We start from the raw sequence: 13,235 nt of genomic DNA on the forward strand, positions 1-13,235 counted from the left end.
GAAACAATATCCACAATAAATTGCACAATATCAACATAGCATCACAATTACTCCGCATATCACAATGTTGAAGTCCGCCAAGAACAGAACGGAAACTTGACATCTAGGGGCCAAACCGTGAACACGGTCGGGCCGCTTTTTCAGCAACAAATTAGTAGCTATGTATATCTCGTAGGCAACGGCCAGGCATAGCGCCACATTGCACAAAGTGCTCTTTTCAATAAGTGTCGTATACTTCGGAGTTGTCAGTGGTAATAAATCATAACTGTCAGTACCTGCGTTCCTCAGCTGACGTGTGCTTCAGTGTAGTATAGTTAGTAGGGAGTGAGTGTGTTAAATGGAGAAAGCAGTTGGAGGCGGTGGCACCAACCGTCCCCCGAATCTGGACATGGATTTGGAGGTCGACCACGAAGAAGAAATTCCCGCACAGAATGAACAGGTAGCAGTGAACTCTAACGATGAAGGGCCTCCAGCTGACAAAAATCTCTCAAAAAACGACAATAGCTCATCACCTACAGAATTGTATCCACGTACTCATAGGGTACCTTATTTGATTAATGTTGAACCTGTGGGTAATAATAATACAGGCAATTTGCATCCTATGGCCTTAGGTCGACTTTTTTATGACAATAAAATCAGTGGCATAAAAACTGTTAGTCGCAAAGGTGCTCGCCGGATTCAAATTGCATTTAAGTCTGGTCAACACGCCAATAGTTTTTTGCACCATCCAATCTTACCAGAAAAGTATCTAAAAGCCTACATTCCATCATCCAGTATTTATCGTATCGGAATTATTCGTGGTGTGGATAAAAATTTATCCAACGAAGACATAATGCAATTCATTGACTCTACCGAACCCATTAAACAAGTGCAGCGTATGAACAGAAGGATTAGTGTTAGTGATAAAATAGATTACGTGCCTACTGGTTCCATGAAAGTAACCTTCAGATCTCAAAACCTACCGGATCATGTATCTATTTTTAATGTGCTCCTAAAGGTTGAAGTATTTATTTATAATCCTATTATATGTCAAAATTGCCAGCGATATGGACACATTGCTAAAAATTGTAGGGCCAGCAATTCTCGTTGTGGGAGATGTTCTCTATCCCATTCAACACGGGAATGTCAGCAAACAATGTTAAAATGTCTACACTGCAATCTTAATCATTCAGTGGGATCACATTTATGCGAAGTTCATAACAAACAAGTTACTATTAAAAAATTATGTGCACTCAAAATATATCTTTTGAAGAGGCACAAAATCAAGTACAGCCACAGGCATATAACCCACTTTCAGTAACGCAGCAATTTCCCCCATTACACTCTTCCGAATCAAACCAAACAGTCGAGCTTCCTATAAAAAGAAAATTTACGGAAGTTATCTATCGTGAACCTCGGGTCACACCTCCCCCTGGTTATGATAGGGACGGTTACCTTCAAATACTTGGACCCACCAGAACAGAACATCGTTCATCTCCCATAACTAATACTACCCACGCGCCGAGTGGTTCAGGGATTCGGTCTACAGTGTCATCCTCTAATAATGAACCAGGAAGTTGTTTCCAGAAGGATAATTCATTATCCTTTAACCCAAGTAAACTACAATCGGCACTACGTGCTGAGTTTTTAATACTCATGGAATTATTAGGGGGTAACCCACAATGGAGTCATTTGGTTAAGAGTATAAATGACAAAGTCAATAGTCTCATCGAACATTGCAATTTCGATTCTCCAGTGGAATTGTAAAAGCATACTAGGTAAGAGACATGAGTTAGTTAAACTTATTAATGAATATCATCCCCATATAATATTAATTCAAGAATCCTGGTTGAAACCCCTGTATACATTTCGATTTGCGGGTTATAAAACGGAACGAATGGATGGTGGTGGATATGGCGGCGTACTAACGCTTATTGCCACTGGAATAACATATCAACGGTTGGAGGTTGCCCATCATATAACAGGCACCTTTTTTGTAGCAGTGAAAATTAATGAACTGGTGATTGTGAATCTTTATTGTCCCCCTCGTATACAGGGTACAGCTACACAGTGGTATAATTTTTTCTCTCAGTTTACTCCTTATCCTCATTTTATAATTGTCGGCGATATGAATGCCCATCACACCGCATGGGGATCTCAGCACATTTCTGCTAAGGGTAGGAAAATTCTACATGTAACGCAGACCCTAGACCTACTAATATTAAATGATGGATCTCCTACACGACTCACAGCACCGGGGCAAGCTAAAAGCGCTGTCGATCTTTCTATTTGTAGTATCTCATTGGGTCACCGTAGTTTTTGGCAAACAATTAAAGGTACCCATCTCAGTGACAATTTCCCCATATTTCTTTCACTTAGTGGGAATGTCGGCTCTATAAATTTCGACTCTTCTACAAATAACCAACACCGGCTCGACAGGTCACTCCATGATTTTGATTTTGATATGTTTCATAGCTATTTACATGCCAAGCTCAAACTCAGTTCTTCCCCTATCATGTAATATTCATCATTTCTTTCTGCAATTACCGAATATCTCAATATGTATCATCCTATTCATCCCAAAACATTCACGTCCAAGCCTGAACAAATTGTAATAAGATGGTGGGATAAACAATGTGATGCAATGGTCAAACGCCGCAAAATTCTTTTTCGACTACTTCGAACTAACTTCACATATTATCACTATATCCTTTACCAGAAGTATACTGCACTTATGAAACGCACGTTTAATCATAAACGAAAGGAATCCTGGAAAAATTCATCTCTACTATTCATAGAAATACTAATCCACAAATTATTTGGTCTGCTATTCGATCCCTAGGTCGCATTCAACGACGACACAGTACTGTTACCATTCATCCTGATAATCTACAGACATTTTATAATGAACTAACTCCAGATTTCGTGACACCCCAATTTCCGCTGTCTTCGTCCGTACATAATGTTCAATTTGACACACTTTTGCAACCCATTGAACTAATAGAATTCCTCACCGCTGTTGAAGGTAAGACTTCCACTTCCCCGGATCCGGATTGCATTACTTACAAAATGATTCAACATCTTCCAAACAGAGTTCAAAAAATTTAATCACGTACTTCAATTCGGTTTTAACGTCCGCCACAACTCCACAGGATTGGAATCAATTTCTCCTCGTGCCATTAGAGAAACCACCAACTGAAGGACATGTATATCCACGGCACCGAGGCATAACCTTGGGATCCTGTATTAGGAAGGTTTTTCTACGCATACTGCTCAGTCGCCTACTATGGTGCTTGGAATATTATAATTTATTGCTAAAATACCAATTTGCTTTTATGAAAGGAAGAAGTACTTTTGACGCTATAAACATTTTCTTAACGGATCTCACTTTAGCTAGATTTCGAAAACAAGATACTCTTGCCATTTTCATCGACATCAAACAGGCATATGATAATATTAATATTCATGTATTACTCCAAAAATTAACGGATATGCAATTTCCTCCCAATTTTATAAGTATCATACGGCAACTTTTATACTATCGATGCCTACACATTAAATCATCATGGCAGCCTCCTAACATTCGTTATAGTTCCAAGGGCTTACCCCAAGGTGACGTACTAAGTGGTATATTATTTGCACTATACCTCAAGGATCCCGAAACACTCATTACTCGTGATGCTCGCATAATTACGTACGCGGATGATGTCCTAATATACGTTACTAAAAGTACAGTATTGGAAGCCAGGCAAACCATCTCGCACGTACTAGACAACGCAAATAATTGGTTCAAAGACCATGGATTCGAAGTTTCGCAGAATAAGTGTGCTGCCATGGTATTCACCAATAAACGAAGTTATGATCAATCACCAATACAAAGTAGTACTTTAATCATTCCGATTCGTACAACCTATACATATTTAGGTATATATTTAGATAATAAGTTAACCTGGAAATATCATTTTGAATCCCTACACTATAAAACAAATAACTTTTCAAATATTCTCAAAGCTATCGTAAGGAGGAACTGAGGGGCGGACCCAGTCATGGCGTTGACAATCTATAAGAATACCATACGATCACGGTTAGATTACGGATGCTTCTTTTTTAACATGGCATCTGCCACCCTTGTCCATAAATTAGACGTTATTCAATACAAAGCGATACGACTATGCATTGGTACATTGAAATCTACCCCCACTAATGCGTTGCTGGTTGAAACTGGAGAAATGCCGTTGTTCTTACGGAGAAAGTTTCTAGCAAACAAGTTCTTACTAAGAAAAATCTCGCTTACCTCCTATATGTTATTTCCTAAATTACAACTTGTCTCGGAATATTTTCGAAAATACCCTAATACTAAATTAAAACCGCCTGACCTTTTAACAGCCTTTGAAAACATTAGAGATTATAACAATCAAGTCATTAAATGTCCCTCTCTACCTCATTATTCCTTCCCATACTCTGTATCATTGTATAAACCACAACTTATTATATCCCAATTCGGATTCAATACCAAACAAAGCATACAATCTTCTCATATTATTTATTTTCCATTCCCAGTATGCCTATCTCCTCATCAGGATACATTAAGTATTTACACGGATGGTTCTCGAAATGACCAAGGTGTCGGAGCAGCCTACTATATACCTTCATCTAAAACCTCCGGTAAATTCACACTACCAAAACATGCTTCTATCTTCACTGCTGAAGCATTCGCCATTCGGCAGGCCCTATTATATGTCAAACTTCATGCTATACCCAAAGCCATCATATTTTCAGATTCACAGAGTGTTCTAAAATGCATTCAATCAACTCAAAGTCCAAGTTCGTGGTATGTCCTCAATATTAAAAAGCTATTATTTAACCTAGACCAAAACCATCAGGATATAACGTTCGTCTGGATTCCAGGCCATTCTAATATTAATGGCAATCTTAAAGCTGATTTACTTGCCAAAGACGCTGCTTTAGGAAATGGGTTCAACTGTAACATCGCTATTCCCGCTACCGATATGCAACCTCTCATAAAACATGCACTTTGTCAAGAATGGCAGGGGTATTAATCCAGCCCGGGGGCCACTATATTCGTAATGTTATAAGTGAGTGTAAATTAATGCAATCTTACTTGGAGAGCATCTGAGAGGAGAGATGTGTTCATTGCGATGTCCCGCCCCAAGAAGTATATTTACTTTTATAACCTATTGAAGATTATTTCACGCCATATTCATTTCTCAAGTAGCTTCTTGTATTCCTATTGGGCAATGTAAAGAGTCACGTGATCTCCTCCTCGAGAAGGAACTTCATCATAATGCGTTACCAACCGCAGCACAATAAAAGGGCAAGTAAATGTAACATGTGAAGAAAACAATGTACAATACAGAACAGCAACAAAGATACGTGAAACTTACCTTAATGTAGAGGAGGGTAGAGGGTTGCTGCCGCCTTGAGGAATTCGTGTCCAGACCAATCGTCTTTCCCCTGGAAACTAGGGGCCTAACGCCGCTTCGCGGCTTCTAACCGTCCAGACCAATGGTCTTGTCCACGGCAAGAATCCTAACTGTCCAGACCAATCGTCTTTCCTCACGAAACTAGGGGCCTAACGCCGCTTCGCGGCTTCTAACCGTCCAGACCAATGGTCTTGTCCACGGCAAGAATCCTAACTATCCAGACCAATGATTTTCTCCACGGCAAGAATCCTAACTATCCAGACCAATGGTCTTGTCCACGGCAAGAATATAACTAATAATCACCACCACCACCACCACCACCAGGTATCGAAGCAAGCATAGTTCCTAAGTACGGAGGTTGGCAGCACTGACCACTGCTAGAGAACATCTTTCTGAGTAAGCAGCGAGCGAGGAAACACACGACAGTCGCTACGCGTGAGTGGCCCCCGGGCTGGACTAATGATATGGCAGGACGCTTGGAAAGAATCTGTGACTTTAAAGGGTGGTTTTTATTTTAATGTGCAACCTTCTATCTGTTTACGGCCATGGTTTGCTAAAGGAAAATACACACGTTGGCATGTTACCACTATCATTCGCCTACGTTTTAACCATGCACTCACACCAGCCTATAAATTTCGATTTCAGTTAAATGACTCACCGCTATGTAATTGTGGTAACGCTATCGGGGATGCTAATCACATTATTCTCCAACGAAAATATTTAACTCACAACGAAACAGGGGCGTAGCCAGGGGGGGTTACTGGGGGTTAGAACCCCCCCATTGAACTTTCACAAAAGGAAAATAAATAGAAACTGACAGTAGTAGTATAATTGGACAGTTCGGCGGCCTCCTCCTCCTCCGGCTCTCGGGAGAGGCCTCCTCCTCCCGCGGGAAATTTGAATTTTGGCGGGAAATTTGAATTTTGGCGGGAGATTTGAATTTGTAAACAAAGCCACGTGCTTTTTGACAGCTGTCATCGACAACAACGCATCGCTAACCTCAGTACTGCCATCTTGACGGGCCTAAAACTCACTAGTGCCAACTTAACCTAACTAGCATGAGGTAAACAAACCCACGTGTTTTTTGACAGCCACGTGCTTTTTGACAGACAACAACGCATCGCTAACCTCAGTACTGCCATCTTGACGGGCCTAAACCTTAGTGGTACCAACTTAACCTCACTAGCATGAGGTAAACAAAGCCACGTGCTTTTTGACAGCCACGTGCTTTTTGACAGATTTGTAAACAAAGCCACGTGCTTTTTGACAGACAACAACGCATCGCTAACCTCAGTACTGCCATCTTGACGGGTCTAAACCTTAGTGGTACCAACTTAACCTAACTAGCATGAGGTAAACAAAGCCACGTGCTTTTTTGACAGCTGTCATCCGCCATCTTTGAGCACAGTGCTGCCCTCTAAACAAAGCTACGTGCTTTTTGACAGCTGTCATCCGCCATCTTTAATCCAGAGAGAACAGTGCCGCCCTCTATGTGGTGACGGTAAATTCCACGTGCTCTTGTTTGTAAACAAAGCCACGTGCTTTTTCAACTTAACCTAACTAGCGCGAGGTAAACAAAGCCACGTGCTTTATTTTGACAGCTGTCATCCGCTATTTTTGAGCACTGTGCTGCCCTCTATATCGCAGTAGCTGCAAAATTCGTCACCTGTCATCGGCAGTGCTGCCATCTTGACGGGTCTAAACCTTAGTGCTACCAACTTAACCTAACTAGCGCGAGGTAAACAAAGCTACGTGCAGCTGTCATCCGCCATCTTTGAGCACAGTGCAGCCCTCTTTAGCTACTTACCTCTGAAATGTGGTGGCGGATAATTTGAAAAATGCTTTTTTGACAGCAGCCATCTTGCATCGCAAACCTCAGTGCTGCCCTCTATGTAGACAAATCCACGTGCTTTTTGACAGCTACGTGCAGCTGTCATCCACCATCTTTGAGCATAGTGCTGCCCTCTTTAGCTACTTACCTTTGAAATGTGGTACGTCATCTGCCATCTTGCATCGCGAACCTCAGTGCTGCAATCTTGGCGGGCCTAAACCTCAGTGCTACCAACTTAACCTCACTAGCTCGAGATAAACAAATCCACGTGCTTTTTTGACAGCTGTCATCCGCCATCTTTGAGCATCGTGCTGCCCTCTTTAGCTACTTACCTTTGACAGCTGTCATCCGCCATCTTGCATCGCAAACCTCAGTGCCGCCCTCTATGTAGACAAATCCACGTGCTTTTTGACAGCCACGTGCAGCTGTCATCCACCATCTTTGAGCATAGTGCTGCCCTCTTTAGCTACTTACCTTTGAAATGTGGTACGTCATCTGCCATCTTGCATCGCGAACCTCAGTGCTACCCTCTACCTGTGGTGGCAGACAATTCTACGTGACAGCAGTCATCTTTGAGCACAGTGCTACCCCTCTTTGTAGCGGCGGGAAATTCCACGTGCTCTACAAAGCTACGTGTAGCTGTCATCCGCCATCTTGCATCATAAACCTCAGTGCTACACTCTATGTGGTGGCGGCAAATTCTAAATGCTTTACAAACCTATGCGCTTCAGCTATCATCCGTCATCTTTAATCACCGTGCTACCCGGTGGTGGTAAATTCCACGTGCTCTTGTTTGGAAACAAAGCTTTTAATCCAGAGAGAACAGTGCTGCCCTGGTGGCGGTAAATTCTACGTGCTCTTGTTTGGAAACAAAGCTTTTAATCCAGAGAGAACAGTGCTGCCCCGGTGGCGGCAAATTCCACGTGCTTTACAAACTTATATGCTTTTCTGACAGCTGTCGTAGAACACTGCATTACAATCAAAACACTGTTTAGAAAAAGAAAAAAATTCTTTCTGAACATGAGCTAGACAATAACATACTTATGAATTTAATCAACACCTACTCTTATTTCTTCTTCTAGAGGAAGGAGTAGGAGGAGGGGGATGTAATACCTAAACTAGAATCGAATACCGCACTCGATACTACATATGATCAGAACATTAATTGATGTGTTCAAAACACTAGATAAGTGATCGAGACTAGATTCGAACACTGTACTCGATACTACATATGATCAGAACATCAGTAGATGTGTTTAAAACATGTCTAGGGTATTCCTTTGTTACTGCATTGCAATCAAAACACTGTTTAGAAAAAAATTCTTTCTGAACATGAGCTAGACAATAACATACTTACGAATTTAATCAACACCTACTCTTATTTCTTCTTCTAGAGGAAGGAGTCGGAGGAAGAGGAGAATGTAATACCTAAACTAGAATCGAATACCGCACTCGATACTACATATGATAAGAACATTCATTGATGTGTTCAAAACACTAGATAAGTGATCAAGACTAGATTCGAACACTGTACCCGATACTACATATGATCAGAACATCAGTAGATGTGTTTACAACATGTCTAGGGTATACCTTTGTTCTAAGAAAAAAATTAGGTTTAGACTTGAATACATACTACTGTTTATAGTACGATGTTGTAGAACACTGCATTGCAATCAAACACTGTTTAGAAAAAAATTCTTTCTGAACATGAGCTAGACAATAACATACTTACGAATTTAATCAACACCTACTCTTATTTCTTCTTCGAGAGGAGGGAGTAGGAGGAGGAGAAATGTGATACCTAAACTAGAATCGAATACCGCACTCGATACTACATATGATCAGAACATCAGTAGATGTGTTTACAACATGTCTGGGGTATACCTTTGTTCTAAGAAAAAAATTAGGTTTAGACTTGAAAACATACTACTGTTTATAGTGCGATGTCGAAGAACACTGCATTGTAATCAAACACTGTTTAGAAAAAAAAATTCTCTTCTGAACATAAGCTAGACAATAACATACTTTCAAATTTAATCAACACCTACTCTTATTTCTTCTTCGAAAGGAAGGAGTAGGAGGAGGAGGAGGAGAATGTAATACCTAAACTAAAATAAAAGAATATGTTAATTCTACATTATTTATTTTTATATTATTTATTCCTTCTTAGATCTTCACATCGGACATTGCAATAGTATAATCATCTACTTCTTGAGATGTCGATGTGCATTGACTTTACGTCGCACCTACACAGATAGGTCTTATGGTGACGATAGGACATGTAAGGGCTAGGAGTAGGAAGGAAGTAGTCGTGGTCTTAATGAAGGTACAGCCCCAGCATTTACCTGGTGTATTTATTCCTTCTTAGATCTTCACATCGGACATTGCAACAGTATAATCATCTACTTCTTGAGATGTCGATATGCCTAAAAAGAACGAAAATATATAGATGTAGCGTGGAAGTACTTGTGATGATAGGATGTAGAAAAGTAAGTTAATTTGTTAACAGGTAACCCAGCTAAAGACCTTTACTGCCTAGCGTAAAAGCAAATGTGATAATAGGATATCGAAAGGACAAGTCACCTAGCCTAGAGTTGCAACGTGTAGAAGAAACCAAGTTTCAGCCTATTAAGGCCAGCATGTAAGATTAAAGAGAGCAACTATTCATCAATAGAGATTAGACTAAATTCGCGATGCTGGGAGTTTCAGCTGATTAAGGTCAGACATGGTCGTGAGTTTTTAAAAGCAAACAGAAAGCGATAAATGTTCTATACCTAACAAAGTCGAAGCACTCTTGTTGTTAAAAAATATAGTAACTCAATATCCTTTCCTCTAGTCACAAAGAAAAAACGAAAATTTAATTACTAACGATTAACCAGCATGTAAGATTAAAGAGAGCAACTATTTATCAATAGACTAAATTCGCGATGCTCGGAAGAAACCAAGTTTCAGCCCGTTGAGGATAGATATAGCTATGTGCGTGTGTTTGAAATTATACCACGTGTACAGTATGAGGCTTGAAGAGAACAACTATTTATCAATTGCTTAAAGTTACGGAAGAAACCAAGTTTCAGCCTGTTGAGGACAGACATAGCTACGTGTGCGTGTTTGAAATTATACCTCGTCTATAGTATGTAGATTAAAGAGAACAACTATTTATGATTAGCTTAAAGTTACAGAAGAAACCAAGTTTCAACCTGTTGAGGGCAGACATAGCTATGTGTGCGTGTTTGAAATTATACTACGTCTATAGTATGTAGATTAAAGAGAACAACTATTTATCAATAGACTAAAGTTACGATGTTCGGAAGAAACCAAGTTTAAGCCTGTTGAGGACGGACATAACTATGTGTGCGTGTTTGAAATTATACCACGTCTATAGTATGTAGATTAAAGAGAACAACTATTTATGATTAGCTTAAAGTTACAGAAGAAACCAAGTTTCAGCCCGTTGAGGGCAGACATAGCTATGTGTACGTGTTTGAAATTATACCACGTCTATAGTATGTTGATTAAAGAGAACAACTATTTATGATTAGCTTAAAGTTACGGAAGAAACCAACTTTCAACCTGTTGAGGGCAGACATAGCTATGTGTGCGTGTTTGAAATTATACTATGTCTATAGTATGTAGATTAAAGAGAACAACTATTTATCAATAGACTAAAGTTACGATGTTCGGAAGAAACCAAGTTTAAACCTGTTGAGGACGGACATAGCTATGTGTGCGTGTTTGAAATTATACCACGTCTATAGTATGTAGATTAAAGAGAACAACTATTTATGATTAGCTTAAAGTTACAGAAGAAACCAAGTTTCAGCCCGTTGAGGGCAGACATAGCTATGTACGCACCTCGTCTATAGCGTGAGGATTAAAGAGAACAACTATTTATCAATAGACTAAAGTTACGATGTTCGGAAGAAACCAACTTTCAACCTGTTGAGGGCAGACATAGCTATGTGTGCGTGTTTGAAATTATACTACGTCTATAGTATGTAGATTAAAGAGAACAACTATTTATCAATAGACTAAAGTTACGATGTTCGGAAGAAACCAAGTTTAAGCCTGTTGAGGACGGGCATAGCTATGTGTGCGTGTTTGAAATTATACCACGTCTATAGTATGTAGATTAAAGAGAACAACTATTTATGATTAGCTTAAAGTTACAGAAGAAACCAAGTTTCAGCCCGTTGAGGGCAGACATAGCTATGTACGCACCTCGTCTATAGCGTGAGGATTAAAGAGAACAACTATTTATCAATAGACTAAAGTTACGATGTTTTAGAAGAAACCAAGTTTCAACGAATAGAGGTCAGACATACCTTAAAATCTTCGCGCTGCAGGCTGTTACTCGGATAAATAAAATTGCATACTTTCGAACGGTACCTAAAAAAAGAACAAACATATATGAATGTAGATGTCTAGCGTAGAAGTTGCTTTGCAAATAAAAAAGTAACTAACAGTTCTAGCTTACCTTAAGATAAAGGCTGAAGAATAATATTCACTGCAGACGGGAGATGTGTGCATGTAGTAAACGCATACAGAGAACTGTGAGGAGCACTTCGCGCAGACAGTAGCGAGTAAATATGCTCCTTATCACCAAGCAGATGTGAAAATCGCTGACAACTGCAGTACAGTCAGAACGAAGTGTTTATGCAACAAGAGCACTCCTGTAGTCCTGCAAGCTGACGTATTCGAACCTCCTGTTGATGCCGAGGTGTCAGAATTTAAGAGTTCGAGCCTTGGAAAGTTAGCGTGTGATCCTCGACTTCTCGAGGGTACATACGCGGTATTCCTTACCTGTAGGTATTGAGCTAGAGCTAGATCATGTAATGACGATCGCGCAGGGCCCCCTCGCCTAGCATTTACGGCTTCTAGTTCGAACCCGCTATCCCTCGAAGTAGTGAGAATGATTGAAGAGTGTTGAGGGTGATTCATTTGTCGGATGGAGGCGTTAAGCTATGTGCAGGCTTCTTCTAGTCGGGGTACGCGATTCAAATCCTGGCAACTTATACCGTCGGGAAGGGCATCCAGCTAGATCATGCAATGACGATCACGCAGGTCCCTCACCTAGCATTTGCGGCTTCCAGTTCGAACCCGCTATCTTCCGAACTAGCGAGAATGATTGAAGAATGTTCAGGGTGATTCATTTGTCGGATGGAGGCGTTAAGCTATGTGCAGGCTTCTTCTAGTCGGGGTACGCGATTCAAATCCTGGCAACTTATACCGTCGGGAAGGGCATCCAGTTAGATCATGCAATGACGATCACGCAGGTCCCTCACCTAGCATTTGCGGCTTCCAGTTCGAACCCGCTATCTTCCGAAGTAGCGAGAATGATTGAAGAATGTTCAGGGTGATTCATTTGTCGGATGGAGGCGTTAAGCTATGTGCAGGCTTCTTCTAGTCGGGGTACGCGATTCAAATCCTGGCAACTTATACCGTCGGGAAGGGCATCCCGCTAGATCATGCAATGACGATCACGCAGGTCCCTCACCTAGCATTTGCGACTTCCAGTTCGAACCCGCTATCTTTCGAAGTAGCGAGAATGATTGAAGAATGTTCAGGGTGATTCATTTGTCGGATGGAGGCGTTAAGCTATGTGCAGGCTTCTTCTAGTCGGGGTACGTGATTCAAATCCTGGCAACTTATACCGTCGGGAAGGGCATCCAGCTAGATCATGCAATGACGATCACGCAGGTCCCTCACCTAGCATTTGCGGCTTCCAGTTCGAACCCGCTATCTTCCGAAGTAGCGAGAATGATTGAAGAGTGTTGAGGGTGATTCATTTGTCAGATGGAGGCGTTAAGCTGGCTTCTCCGGTAGGAGTAGGCTATGTTGTAATGTTCGGAAGAAACCAAGTTTCAGCCTACTGAGGTCGGACATTGTTGTGAGTTTTACTAAGCTAAGTCTACATCTACCGTACCCCCTACCTGCTAGCAATAACACGAAACGCTGAGGTACCGAAATATACAAGTTCT

General features: G+C 40.8%; 1 long non-coding RNA gene across 1 annotated transcript; it reads right to left on the bottom strand.

Moving 5' to 3' along the window:
• Nucleotides 1–9,424: 9,424 nt before the first annotated feature.
• Nucleotides 9,425–11,793, bottom strand: LOC137502949 (uncharacterized). The gene is made up of 3 exons (XR_011018944.1): nt 11,732–11,793; nt 11,580–11,643; nt 9,425–9,683 (listed from the first exon to the last, which is right to left on the bottom strand). It is a non-coding gene; the product is annotated as an uncharacterized lncRNA (long non-coding RNA).
• Nucleotides 11,794–13,235: the final 1,442 nt, after the last annotated feature.

Source organism: Anabrus simplex, chromosome 13 (assembly GCF_040414725.1).
Source record: "Anabrus simplex isolate iqAnaSimp1 chromosome 13, ASM4041472v1, whole genome shotgun sequence".
Classification (NCBI taxonomy): Eukaryota; Metazoa; Arthropoda; class Insecta; order Orthoptera; family Tettigoniidae; genus Anabrus; species Anabrus simplex.